The sequence below is a fragment of the Talpa europaea genome (assembly GCF_964194135.1).
Source record: "Talpa europaea genome assembly, chromosome: 14".
NCBI lineage: Eukaryota > Metazoa > Chordata > Mammalia > Eulipotyphla > Talpidae > Talpa > Talpa europaea.
This window is the reverse complement of record NC_140082.1, coordinates 63,753,787-63,768,480: the sequence shown is the minus strand read 5'-3', so window position 1 is coordinate 63,768,480 and position 14,694 is coordinate 63,753,787. Positions and strand designations below refer to the sequence as shown.

General features: G+C 44.3%; 1 protein-coding gene and 1 pseudogene across 3 annotated transcripts in view; one reads left to right on the top strand and one right to left on the bottom strand.

The window, feature by feature from the left end:
- The window catches only part of SMYD3 (SET and MYND domain containing 3), a gene marked incomplete at its 3' end in the record, with an annotated part of 742,797 nt that overhangs the window by 61,185 nt on the left and 666,918 nt on the right, over window positions 1–14,694 (bottom strand). The gene's annotated exons all lie outside the window — the stretch shown is intronic.
- LOC311184128 (small ubiquitin-related modifier 2-like) lies at window positions 4,973–5,258 on the top strand (annotated as a pseudogene). The gene has a single exon. The product of its transcript is annotated as a small ubiquitin-related modifier 2-like (transcript).

Here is a 14,694-nt window from a genome sequence, read left to right as displayed (position 1 = left end):
CAACATAACCACAGTCCGACTCAACCCTGAATTTTCTGGGAAACCCTGCTCCACGCCAGTTCAAGGGTACCAATCCATTATCAAAGTAACCTGACAGAGAACATTCCCATATTCCTATGACCTAAGGCAAATCAGACACTCACCCAGTAATAGGAATAAAAAAGAAATGCTGCTTACCCAGAGGGTGGGGTGAGAGAGATGCACTTCATCATTTATCAGGATATGATAACTAGTACCTTCTTCCCTCTTTTGGTAAAGATTACTGTGAATGAGTGGATCTCATTCAATAGTCAAGAGTCATAGATGACTGGATCAAGAAGATGTGGTGCATATACACAGTGGAATATTACTCGGCAATCAAAAAAGATAAACTCATACAATTTGTAGCAACATGGATGGAGCTGGAAGAGATCATGCTCAGCGAAATAAGCCAGAAAGAAAAAGAAAAATACCGGATGGTCTCACTCATAGCAGGAATCTAGAAAACCTAAATAAGGGACCAGGAAAAAGACTAATTATAATAAAGTAAAAATCAAAATCAACAAGCAACTATAAACCAGAGACACACTACGGGGGTTGGGGGCGGGGGGAGGAGGGATTGGGGTCAACATAAGGGGGGTGCAATTGTATGGGGAATATAACCAAGATGAAAATGCATACATTGTGCAAAAATGAAAAATGATGCAAAAAAATATAAAATAAAATAAAGAAATACAAAAAAAAGAATAATGATGTAAAAAAATATAGAAATTTAAAAAAATAGAGAGTAAGAAAATAGTCAAAAAAATAGTCAAAATTGATGTGAGGAAGGAACGGAGATGCAGTTAGGGTACGGAGGAAGGAGAAGGGGCAGAGGCCTTGTAGTGGGGACTGCTTCTTTCACTGGGAAAGATTCCCTTTGATAAAACAGACATGGGTCAATATGTTATAGGACAGGGAGAGGGGCAGCCCAAACCCCACAAACCTGCCTATTCTAAATGGGTTCTGCCATCCGCCGCATCAACACAAAACATATGAGACTTTAATGGGAAGGAACTTTAATAAAACTAGGAAACAATACAGGTAAGGCAAAGAGTCTAGTTTCTAAATGAAGCACCCAAAGTTACCTGTCCCCTCGTGGGTAAAAGTCCATCCAAATGGGATTGGCCCAGAGCAAGGCCCCAAAGCCTGCCACAAGTCTACAGCATCTTCCAGTGGGGACTTACAAAAAAGGGCCAGAAACAACCAGACAAGCCCGGAAGGAAAAGAGCAAAATCAACATCAAGATAAAAGCTGCCACTGTCACCTCCCCATGGGTCTCACCCACATCTGTGTCACCCAGTCTATGACGAAAAGGCAAGCGCAGTTTCTTCACGTGTCTCTAGGCTCCATGTGCCTCCTCCAGGTCTCCTAGCTCCATCCTGCTTCCTTCCTCAGTCTCTTCTCCAGCTTCTCCTCTTCCTGCTCAGCTCCACCCTCCCTTGGTGGGGCAGGGAACCTCCCCCTTTCCTGGGGACCACCCTGTTACAAATATACAACCGGAGGCGCAAACCTCCCTCCCCTAGGCTCAAGTTCAGCAGTTGGTCTCAAGATAAAGAATCCAGGGCCTCCCCTGGTGGCGCAGTGGTTGAGCACTGGGCTGCGAAGATGCCCGCAGCCTCTGCAGCGCGGGTTCTATCCCCCGCCACCAGTGAGGGTTCCACATGGCCCAACAGACCTCTCCGGCTGCGCCCGTTGCTCCCCTCAGCAGTGTATTTCTTCATCAGTCTGCCTGTTCTGTTCCCCGCTCTGGCTCTGGTGAATTCTCTCACCCTACCGTGCTTCTGACTGTATGACTGTACCCAGTGCTTATATGAATGAATGAATGAATAAATCTTTAAAAAAAAAAAGATAAAGAATCCAAATTTGTCAGTGAAGGAGACTCCATAGATAGAAGAATCACACTTTAAAGACTGCAGGGAAGGAAGCTATTCCCTAGCCTAAGGGCACTGGAAGAAGTACAAGGATATTAATTATCTGAAAAGAGATAGCTAACAAGGGCTTAACAAGGCAAGCCCCAGTCTAAACTAATCTACTCAACCTTTATGGCAAGGCTAAGGACTAGATGCATAATGTCTCTGCAAGTCAAAGACTTTATTGTGATTTCCAGGAGTTTCACAAGTCTCCAGATAAGACCAGCAAGCTGGGGTAAGGCCCTAGAAACCACACAGAATAACAAACAAAGAACTGGGACTCATTTCCTAACGAGAAAGGCAAAATTTAGAGTTATTACAAGTTTAGATGTAATAAACACCTAAATTGCTCTTTCATGTAGGTTACCTCATAGAGTCTAAGCTATATGTAGTTGAATCACTGGCACAAAATGAGCTAAAATATAAATAGTAGTTACTTTTAGGTGATGGAATTTTTGGTGGATTTCTTCATTGCTTCACCTTTTTGTACATTTTTTTTTAAAAAAAAACAGCATGGCAGCATAACTTTGATAATGGGGGGAAAAGGAAAATAAACAGAAGTCCAATTGCTATCCTTACGCACTGTGGAAACTACATAAAGGAATGTAAGTCAACGTTAGTGCACTTACTGTCTAGCAAAGGAGCAAAACACGACTATTAAATGAACTATTAAATATGATTTGAGCTACAGTTCTGAGAAAAAGCACTCAGATTTCTGGTACCCTCCTGCTTTAAATGGAAACAATTTAATAATGTCATTCATAGCTATGTCCAATTATCCCAGCCATTGTCTTCAAAGAAATATTAGAAAATTAAGATGGAAAAATTTGTGAGGGAGCAGCAAGTGTAACAACAGATATAGCTCAGCTTTCAAAAAGAAGATTCCTTCTTTCTTGATCTACTTTTTAATTGGGGGCAGAAAGAGAACTCTATTGTTATACCACCTACTTGTTTCAAAGTCTTGTCCTTCTAGTACTGAACATGTGTAGCCCCAGGGACCCGTGAAATGGCTGCTGCTGTAGGATTTCATTTAAACGGCGCATTTGATCTTTTGTGCTGAGTGACTGGCATTGCTGAGGAGCTGCTCTTTCTAAAGGACGTGAGGTCACTTGACTTGCATGGCTCTGCTAGCAACCCCATTAAAGAACACACTTGGGATCTTCCCCCGACAGGATTTTGGAATTCCCAACAGGTATGCTTTTCTCAGCTTCCAGAATTTCCAGAATGACCTTATCCCACACACACTCTACTGGACTCCCAGGACATATTCCTCACCAGGACCTTCCATTAGTGCTGAGGATAATGCAGGGTAAGCAAAGCTCACAGAAGTTGGCAGGTTAGATAAAGTCAGAGCAGGACAATGGTCTTGATCCCTACTCCAAGCAAATAACTTCACGACCTCTACCACAAAGAGCTTCACGGTAAGCCAGCCAGCTACTGCCCCCCGATAGAGGGATCTTCAATGTAAGAAACAGATGATGTTCTTCTAGCCAAGACCCCCAACCCGAAGCCAAGGCCTCCCTCCAAGACATGCAGGGATGAATACTCTGTTTGCAGCTCAGAATTCCCACTGGCTTGCCAGGTGTTACAGCTCTGGTTTGGAATGTGCTCCAGTCTCCCCTCTAAAGTTATAAATAGATTCAAAACCTGGCTACAAGAATCTGGGACCCCAGCATTCCTTCTTACCCACAAACCATACCCTAACCAGAACAAAACTCAGAACTGCAAGAAACCATACCCTAACCAGAACAAAACAGGCACAGACACAGGAAGTTATTTTAGTGAATGGGATACCACAGCGGCAGAGCCCAGAGGAGCAGCCAATTAACTCTGTGTTCATTAATATTCACACTCTGTCTCCCACCCAAGGGTGCATGTGGGCCCTGCTACTTACTGTGCTTTTCTTCTACTCCATGCACCATCTCCACAGTTATCCAGTCTCAGCAGCACACTCTAATTTTTCACAAAGTGTAGTTTATGGATAATTTATTGATACATCAGAACACTTGAGAAATAATCACCTATGGGTTCCAGATCAATCAAGTGGGGCAGGGCCTCAGGCCTCTGTTTAACCCCTCAGTGATCCTGAGGCATACGAAAATTTGAGCACCCAAGAAAGTACTCAGATTCTGCAGTCAACAGCAAACAGACAGATGAGTGGGGGCTACTTGGTCCCAGGAGCACCCACTCTGTGTGGTTGCTTTCCTGCTTAATGACATTAGAACACCTTTCCTAGGTAAGGGCAGTAGCAAAATGGCACCTCTCTTGCCCTTTATAGTCTACCAAATTTTTCTACAGTTGTTGTCTCACTGCATTGACCCCTCTGAAGTAGGGATTAGAATCCTGTTTCCCACATTTAGATATTATGTGCCCTGAAGATGCTGCACAACCTGCTGCTAAGAAGAACTGAGGCACTGAACCTGGTGTAGTGCAACCATCTCAGGCCAGGTAGGTTCATCATCAGTTCAAGCAGCCTCTTGGTTGTCTTAGCTGTTTTCATGACGTTCTCCACTGTACTTTGCCGTACTCCACCGCCACTCCACACCACGCCACTCCACACCACTCTCGTTCTGCTGCTTATTCTTTGCTGCTTCCACCACTGCTGCTTGTTCTCACTCTGCTGGCATCCCTGTGACGCCGCCCTTATAAGACTAGTCTCTCAGCCCAGCAGCACCCAACTATGCATGCCCACACACTACTCCAGGTGCCCGCCATCAGGCATGCGTGTAGGACTGCAAAGATCCATCATTGATGCTAATGGCGGAAGGGTGGAAAATTTCGATAATTTTCAGTTACCCTACACCTGGATTTAATGTGTCCAAACCTCATTTCCCCTCTTTTTGTCAGGGTTGCCTTCCACTCTCTATTGTAGCCGCCCCACAGAGTTTCCTGCTCTTTGTCAAAGACATTTTTACACCTGTGGCAGAAAGCACATCAAAAAAAAAAATTCTCCACGCTCCTGGTGCTGCTTGTGTGCTCGTTCGGTGCGGACCTGGTACCTCTTTTGAGAAGCGGCAGCTGAGGAGACTCCGGCGCTAACCATGGCCGACGAAAAGCCAAGGAAGGAGTCAAGACTGAGAACAACAATCATATTAATTTGAAGGTGGCGGGTCAGGATGGTTCTGTGGTGCAGTTTAAGATTAAGAGGCAGACACCACTTAGTAAACTAATGAAGGCCCATTGCGAACGACAGGGTTTGTCGATGAGGCAGATCAGATTCCCATTTGACGGGCAACCAATCAATGAAACAGGCACACCTGCACAGTTGGACATGAGGACGAAGATACAACCGATGTGTTCCAACAGCAGACAGGAGGTGTCTACTAAAAAGGGAACCTGCTACTTTACTCCAGAACTCTGTTCTTCCAGACCAAGAAGACATTCTCAATTAGAAAACCGCAATTTGGTTCCACCACATCCTGACTACTACAGTATAGCTTTCTCTATTCTTTCATTTTCCCCTTCCCCTTTCCTTTATTGTGCATAAAGTAACTGGTGTATGTGCACAAGCATATTGCAATTTTTTTTAACTAAATGGCCAACGGTATGTTTTGATCGACACCAAATGGAGATGGGACGGGGGAAAAATATTAATTAGGGGGAAAAATATTGATTCTGTGAAAACACCCCTTTTCTCCACCAGTGGCATGCTCATTCAGCTCTTATCTTTATATTCCAGTAAGTTATTTTGCTCTCAATATTTAACAAAAAAAAGAACAACATAAAAATTCTTGCATACCTTGTTCGATTGGAGAATTTTAATGTTTTTCATTTATCATTGTAAAACCAAGGACAATTTTATAACTTTTTTTTGTACGTAGCTGTTACATGTAGGGCAATCTGTCTTTAAGCAGGGATAAATTGCTCTAAAACAAATGAATCCTAGAGAGTTTTCCCTTCAAGTCTAGCAACTTGTTGTTTAAATAAACTTCTTGTTTAAAATGAAAAAAAAAAAAAATTCTCCAATGAAAGACCATCTTCAAATCCCTGCCAGCAAGGGGCTGAGTCAAAGAGATACTTAATAGAAAGAACTGGACGGTGATGGCGACATGTGCCTTGCTGCTGGTCCTGTCCATCCAGGGTGAATGGTAGGACGTGCTCAGACACTGAGAGAGCAAAGGGTTTTCCATCCCCTGCCTCCCTAGTAATCACACTCTGTCTGCCATGCCACAGACACGAGAGCTCTGATGAGGGAGAGCTCAATTCTGTGGGGTGAAATCTAGTGATGGAGGCCAGTGGCTTCAGAAGAGTGGGACCAGACAGTGTTCAAAAGGGAACAGAGCCAGATAAAGGAAAGGTATTTTGAGGGTCCAACTCATACACATCTTCTTCTCCCTGCCCCATCTTCTTTAGGGCAATTGTCAAATCCAAACCCCATTTTTCTTTCTCGCTCCTTCCCACCTTGCCCCGTTTCTAAGCTTTTCAGTTCTCTTCTTCTGTCCCCCCCATCTCTCTCTCTCTCTCACACACACACACACTCACACACACACACACACACAATCTTTTTCTAAGTCTGAGGCCTCCGTGCCAGGAGAAGCACTTTTTAGAAAGCAATGCAGTAAGAGGAAATAAGTGCATGTGTCCTTTAAAACTCAAACATTAAAACTTGGTGCTGCACATTGTAGCAATTTACTGGGCCAACTGCTTTGTCCAGGCAGAGCTCCCGTTCACGTCAGCCATCTCAGCAGGATTTATCATATTCAGCCATATGGACACTTTTCATAGATGTTCACTCAAGAAGCTCTCGCTATTCCTGCTTCTACTTTGTTGACTCTCTCCATCTGCTTTTTCCCCAAGTCATTCACTTCAGTTGCTGGGTAACCTTTCAGAGAAATCCATAAGACAGGGACTTCTGCTCTCTTATCTGATGACGAGAGGACAACAGAAGAGTAACCATGCCTAATGAGGAAAGAAAATTGGAAGAACGTCTCTGATTCAGTACCAAACTTGCTCTAGGATAAAACTGCACTGTACCCAAAACTCTGGCAGGGCACCAGGGACTGTGGGGTAGGCAAGCTTCCCGGATTCAGCTTCTCACACTTGACTGTGCGTGAGGGGAAGAAGTGTGCTGCCAGGGAAGCAGTGAGCAGGACATAGCAGGGCCCGGATGACAGCAAGCATCAGCTCTTCACTTACAGACTCAAAGGCCCAGGGCCACATATGTTGTTGCACATCTACTTCCTCTTGCATTCATGGCTACCAGAAGTTGAAGGTTCCATAACCTTTAATCACAGCCAACTTGTCAGAACTGTCTGAAAGCACCTAGGCCCTTCAGCAATGCCCTCTGAAAGCAGGGAAGCAGGTCAAGCGCCTTGTTCCGCTTGGCGCTGCCTCAAAGTATCTTGCTCTTCCTACAGTTTATCCAAATACCAGTCAGCACTGAGACAAACAGAAGCACTACTAGCAGAGTCTCTCTTCCACGCTGGGCAACCAAAAGTTTTGCTAAGTAAATGAGTGGGCAGTGGAGGAGATGGAAGGATGAACAAGAAGGCGGCACCCTTCTCTCAAGCTGGTGAGCACTCACTGAGTAACCTCTGAAAAGGAAGACCCACTCAGTCAGCAGCCGGGATCTGGCTGCGTGATTCTTAACAGGAGTCTATAAAAGAAGCCCTGGACACAGTGTAATACCACATTGTCTAAGACAGACATTAAAGGAAGAAACTCGACCATCTGTGCCAGCGTTTGTTACCCATCACCCTTAGGAAGCTTTTCCTACTTCTCTACTTTCTCCTAAACTTAGAAACCCATAGAAGCTTCAAATAGCCTGCTCTAGAAGACGCCACACCTTCTTCAGTCTGCGAGGTTCTCTTAGTTGTTCCTGCCTCACCTGGTCCCAGATCGAGAGGGAGGTTCTACTACTTGAAGTCACTGGAATGAGATCTGTAAGTGGCTGTATTAGTCTCCTTGGGCCAAATACAAAATACTAGAAGGCGGGTGGCTTAACAGTAGTTAGTGCTTACAGATCTGGGGGCCGGGAAGTACAAGATCAAGGTGTCAGCTGATTCAGTTCTCGATGAGAGCCCTCTTGCTGACTCACAGATAGCCACCCTCTTGCTGTGTCTTCCCACACCGGGGAGCTTTCTGGTCTTGTTCTGGTTCTCATCATGAGAGCCTCATTTTCACGACCTCTTCTAAACCTAATTACCTCCAAAGGTCCTACTTATAAAAACCATCACATTGAGAAATAGTTTCAAAATATGAATTTTGGGGGTTCAGTCCCAAATGGCAGTCCCTTCTCGTGACTCACCTCCCCATCTCCAGGTAAGAAAGGGCTAATAAGGTGAGACAAGAACATGCCCGGCCCTCTCTGAATATCTTGTCTTCTATGCAGTTTTCCTAGTGCCTTTGGATCTTTCTCTTACCTCTTCCATGAGACTGGACATCACTTTGAGAGGAATAAATGATAAGAGCAAGAATTCATAACATATGCCTGTTACTCTAAATACATTTTCATTTCACTGTGAGATGGAAATGAATTGTTCCTATTTTACAACTACAGAAACTTAAAGTTCAGATGAATTAAGTAACTTACCCAAGGTCACTGCCCCAGTAATGGCATATTTGGGATCACAACTGATGTCTCTTTATAAAACTCCCCATAACGTTCCCCTTAACGACTCTCCCCTAAAGGGAGGAACCTACTCTTTCTTAGTTATTTTTATATCTATGCTCTTCCTGAAACTGGATATCCCTGAGTGCAAGTCTAGGGGCATGACCAGCTTCTCACCCCAGCAGGGGTAGGGCACACCAGTTTTGTTGGGGTTCAGGCCTCCGCCTTAGCCCACTGCCTGTGGGTGTTCCCCCTACTCTGGCTCCAGCACATGCCAGGCTGCAGACTAACACAGGCAGTGGCTGCAAAAGCACTGCAGCAGCAGTAGCAGGTGCAGGCATTTCCTGCTCCCTGCCTTAGCATGCCCTTCCCCCGAAGTTTCAGCAGCATCCACTTGAGAGCGGGAGTGGACACTTCCCTGCTGCTGCCCCCAGTACTAGCGGCCCTGCTGGGACACCGCCAGCAGCCCAGAATGCTGTGGGCACCACCAGGTCACTCTGAAACCTGCAGGTGGAGGCGGCAACAGCAGGAGTGCTCTGTTGCTCCAGGGCAAGCAGCCCCACCGGGGCTGTAGTGACAAAATTTCCATGTCCCAGAGCAAGTTATTCCTGGGATCCCACAGTAGAGGCCCAAGGAGTGCCAGGCCAACATGACAGGCTCCCAATGAAGTCCACCCTGTAGCAGCTGGGACCCATGTCCAGTCCTGCTGCAGGCCCTACACCCCTTGCATTGTTACATGTGGCTCTGCTGAAGGGGCAATGGGTGCAGTGTGGCACCAGTCCCACTGAGGCCAGCTCCTGTAGTGGCTCCCCAGAGCCCACTGGTCCAGAGCCTGCCCAGACCTCCATGTAGGTGGGTCAGGGCATATACCGGGGCTGTTCCTTTTGTATCTAGTTCCTGGATGATAAATGGATCAATTAGGTCAAGCTCTCCAGCTGTCAGTCAAGGGCTTACCCTCATTATACAGATCAAAAATTCAACAAACTGATTGGTGCTTAATGGCACCAATCAAATGCCTAGGATGAAAACTGATCCAATCAGGTTTGTAGGGAGGAGGACCCTGAAGAGGATATAAGGCCCCAAATTGATTCATTCAGCACATGGTCTTCAAAAAAGAAATGGAATAGACAAATTCTGTGGGACTCAGCAAATCTCTGCAGACCTGCAGACCTCAGCAGATTTTAGGACTTCCACAGACCAATGCAGAGACCCAGCTGCTGCACCTGCCTCCAGCCCTGCCTCTGACATCACCCACAAGGGGTACTGCCATCAGCCTTGGCCTATGTCTCAATGAGTTATTGGCTATTGGTTCACACCAAGAGCTCACGAATAGCTGTGGCACTGGTGTCTCTGACACCACCTCCTGGTGACTGGTGCTGATCAGTATTACTGATTGGTCACCAGCACTCTGTCCAGCCCCCTTTGAGAGCTGTCCACCACTCTGGTTCCCTGGCACCGTCTCCTGGTGCTGTTGAGTCTGTTGCTGTCTGGTCTGGCATCTGGTGCTGTCCATCCCAGCCTTCAGACTATTGCTGCAGGTGGCTGTGGTATCACCTCAGTGTCCCCTCCCACGTTCACCTCCAGCTGCCACCCTGAGTTGGACATTGGTCCACTGCATATCAATGTGCCCCCAGCTCTAGGCCCTCATTGACAGGACAGCACCACAGCAGCCTTTGCTGGGGGCTGCTGGGCACCGTGGGCACTATCTGGATGAGACAGCCAGGCACATGTGGCCTTAGAAACTTTCCCCCCAGTCTCCTGTTGGTTAAATAAACCCCAATGTAGTTGCCCCCCGAGCCTGAGTGGTCTTGCACTTGTCAGCACACAAGTGAGAACCCGTAGACAGTGACCAGTCCCTCACCTTGGCTCCGTTCTTGGTATTCTTTTCAGTACTGTTTTAGCATTGTTTTACTACCATTAGCATCCAGCACAGTGTTTTATAAATTACTTAAATATTTATTAGATGAAAATTAAAGAAGATGCATCCTAACAATATATTTACTCTACTAGGCTTATTTTTCTTTAAGTGCACACTCACTGATGTTAAGTATACTCTCATTGTTTTGCCACACATTTCCAGAGCTTTTTCATTGTGCAAAACTGAAACTCTATATCCTTTTAACAACTACCTATTCCCCCTTCTCCCAGCTCCTCGAAAGCACCATTTTACTTTCCATTTCTATCAGTTTGGCTACTTTAGATAGTGTGTCTAAGTGAAAGCATACACATTTCTCTTTTTGTGACTGTCTTGTTTCACTTATCATACTGTTCTCAAAGATCATTCGTATTCTAGCATATCAGAATTTCCTTCCTTTTTATGACAGAATAATATCCCCTTCAATGTTCCAACAGGTTTTTCTAAATGCTGTTTTCTTCCCCTCCTTTAATTCAACTTCACTTACAGAAAAGCTTTATTAAGAAGAAAACAGCACTCACACTGTTCTAATCTGTCCTGTTACACAGTCCTCAAGCAACCCTTGAGAGCCATTATTGTGATCTACAAAGAAGGAAATTAAGATTTGGAAGGGTAAGTACACATCGAGGTCACCCAGCTTCCAAGTGCAGCAATGTGCATCTCTCAGACTTCCCCAGGCCACTCTGATTCTACAGTCTACTGCCTATCATTAGTCCTTACTTCCTGTCATGAGTGAGTAACAGACAGGGATGCCGAGGATGCATGAGGCAATACCCAAGGGCAACTTCTGGACAGTTGCCGAGTTGGGATGAGCATTTGACTCCTGGCTTCCCATCCCATCGGGATAGTACCCATCTGCGTGACCTGCACACGTGACCTCTCACCCAATCCAAATCCAATGCTTTCAGAAGATCCAGATCAAAATTCTCTTCTTCCAAATCAACTGAATGTTCCCAATGACATTCCTTGTACTTTGTTTCTCCTTTGCTTGCAAGGTGAATTCAGTTGGGTACACATGCTCATCATTAGCAGTATATACTGCTGTATGATCCTCCAAGGAGGGATATATGCCTCTGATTGCAGCCCAGGGAGATAGCCAGCACCTGTTAAATGCTTTTTGACCAAAAGTACCATACAACAACGTAATTTGAGAGCTGGATGGGCCCATAGGGAACATCCGGCTTAGCATTCTCATTTTTAAGATGACAAATTGGGACCCAGAGATGCAAAATGACTAGATTGGTTACAGAGCTAATTCATGACTGGTCTGGAACCAGGATTTTTGCCTTCTAGTTGGTCCTTGACCACTACTTCAGGTGCTGGGCCCCATCTAACCAGAATTCTTTAAAGATTTCTCTACATTAGAATTGTGCCTTAAGGCATTAAGTGTGCAGATGCAGGAAAGAGAGCTTGCACCCCAAATTTGGTTATTTTAAAGGGATACAAAAGTACTTCTTTCTTATTTCTGCAGGGAAGGAAAGATGAAAAGGAATATTGAACAGAAAGAAACGAATAAAAAATATGGCAAATTCCCACCCCTTACCCAGATAGATATTAAATAACTGAAATACAAGACAGGTTCTCCTGGTCCCTCACATCTGCCCCGGCTCCCAACCCCAATATTGCTTGCTCCTATGGAAGGCCAAGGAGAATGCAATTCTCTCCAGCATAAAATGTGAAAATTTAGAGCATGGCATTAACATTTTATGACCTCAAAATTCTTTAAAAAATTAACTTTATTAAAGGATCACTGGTTCTTTAGTACCTTAAAGATAATTACAGCTTCTAGAAAAAATCTATTCACCTCATTTGCAGGTTTTCTATATTGTCACAGCTACCCACATCCTCTTTCAACTACAAAGAAATCATATATTTCTATAGCTTTTTATAGCTCATAAAATACTTGAACACATTTTTAAAATGCATACCTTTTTAATAATTTGGGAGGATTATATGTTATTTACTCAGTCAATCAACAAATGCTTATTAAGAGCTTACTTGTGGGGCCTCCCTGGTGGCCTAGGAGTTGGCACTGTCACTGCTATGGCCTGAGTTTGATGCCCCAGCCAGGGAACTAAGCCATATATGGTGCAGCAGATCTCGCCTGTCTTGCCTGCTGCTCCCCTCAGCAGTGTATTTCAGTCAATCTGCCTGTTGTGTTCCCCACTCTGACTCTGGTGAATCGTCTCACCACCCCCCCACACCTCTGGCCTACACCCCAGTTCTTGTATGCACAAACAGATTAAAAATTACTAAATAAAAATAAATATTTTTTTTAAAAAGATCTTGGGCCTCCCTGGTGGCGCAGCGGTTGAGCACTGGGTTGCAAAGCTTCCCGCAGCCTCCGCCCCGCCGGTTCGTTCCCCGGCTGCTCCCCGGCCACCGGAGGAGGGTCCACATGGCGCCCGCTGCTCCCCTCAGCAGTGTATTTCGGTCCCTCTGCCTGTTCTGCTCCCCGCTCTGGCTCTGGTGAATTCTCTCACCCTCCCGCGCTTCTGACTGTACCCAGTGCTTGTATAAATAAATAAAAATTAAAAAAAAAAAACCGATCTTACTTGTGCTGGGCACTTTTCTAGGTCCTAGAGATGCAAAATTAAACAAAGCAGAGGAAGTTTCCACTTTCTTGGAGTTTATATTCCAATAACTACCCTTTCATGGATGGGGCAATTAGATTTGACCAAGACTTCCCAGTTAGTAAGAGGGCTGGGACTCAGACTAAAGTTTAAGAAGCCAATTCCAGCGCTTCAGACTCCAGCATATGCCTGTTTTATGTGATTAGGTGTTTATTTTTTCAGAAGTCAAGAGTCTTTGTATTCTCCTCCCACCTGTCCCTTACCAGTGGGATGCAACTGTGAGAGTAGTTAGTGACTATCTGAAAAAGGCTGTTTTGTTTTCTTAAAAGATGATGTATGATATATAATAACTGAAATCCACAGGAGATTCGACCCTGCCTTATGCCTTATTCCAAAACAAAGATGAACTCAAAATGAATCAAGCTAAAACTATGAAATTCTTACAAAAGAACAGGCATAAGTATTGTATTAACAAATCCATGAATACACATAGGGAATGGTTCCTTGGAAGTAATACCAAAAGTATGAGCAACAAAAGAAAACATAAACAAAATGGACATCATTAAAATTAAAACCTTTTATGGTTCAAAACAAAGTGAAAGGATAATGAACAGAATGAGAGAAAATATTTGCAAATCTCATGTGTGATTTTATATATATATATATGAATAAAAACTCAATAATGGAAAGGAAACTGCTTAAAATATGGGCAAAGGATCAGAATAGACATCTCTCTAAAGAAGAAATACAAATGATCAATAAGGCAAATCAAAACCCTAGTGAGAGGGCCTCCCCAGTGGCGCAGCAGTTGAGCGCTGGGTTGCGAAGCTGCCCGCAGCCTCCACAGCAGCACCGGTTAGATCCCCGGCCACCAGGTGAGGGTCCCACATGGCACGCAGACCTCTCCTGCCGCCCGCTGCTCCCCTCGGCAGTGTACTTCATCAGTCTGCTTGTTCTGCTCTCCGCTCTGGCTCTGGTGAATTCTCTCACCCCACTTCTGACTGTACCCAGTGCTTGTATAAATAAATAAATAAATCTTAAAAAAAAAAAAAAGCCCTAGTGAGATACCACTGCAAGCTCCACTAGGCTGGCTAGAATCAAAAGACAGACAATAAAAAGTGGTGGTAAGGAAATGAAAAGAGAACACTCATATAAAATTAGAGCCCTAGTATAAAATTTTGCAGCAACTTTGTAGAAGTTTAACATAGAGTTACCATATGATCTAACATTTCCCAGTCCTAGATACTTGAAAGAAATTAAAACAAGTCCACACAAAAATTTGTGTACAAATGCTATAGCAGCATTATTATTTTTAATTTAATTTAATTTTATATATTTTATATCATTTTTCATTTTTGCACAATGTATGCATTTTCATCTTGGTTATATTCCCCATATAATTCCCACCCTCCTTATTTTGACTCTAATCCCTTCTCCCCTCCCCCCGCAGTGTGTCTGGTTTATAGTTCCTTGTTGATATTGATTTTTACTTTATTATTATAATTAGTCTTTTTCCTGCTCCCTCATTTAGGTTTTCTAAATTCCTGCTATGAGTGAGACCATTCAATATTTTTCTTTTTCTTCTGGCTTATTTCGCATCCATGTTGCTGCAAATTGTATATCTTTTTTGATTGCTGAGTAATATTCCATGGCGTATATGTACCGCAGCTTCTTGATTCAATCATCTATTTTTGGGCATTTGGGCTGTTTCCATAGCTTAGCTAT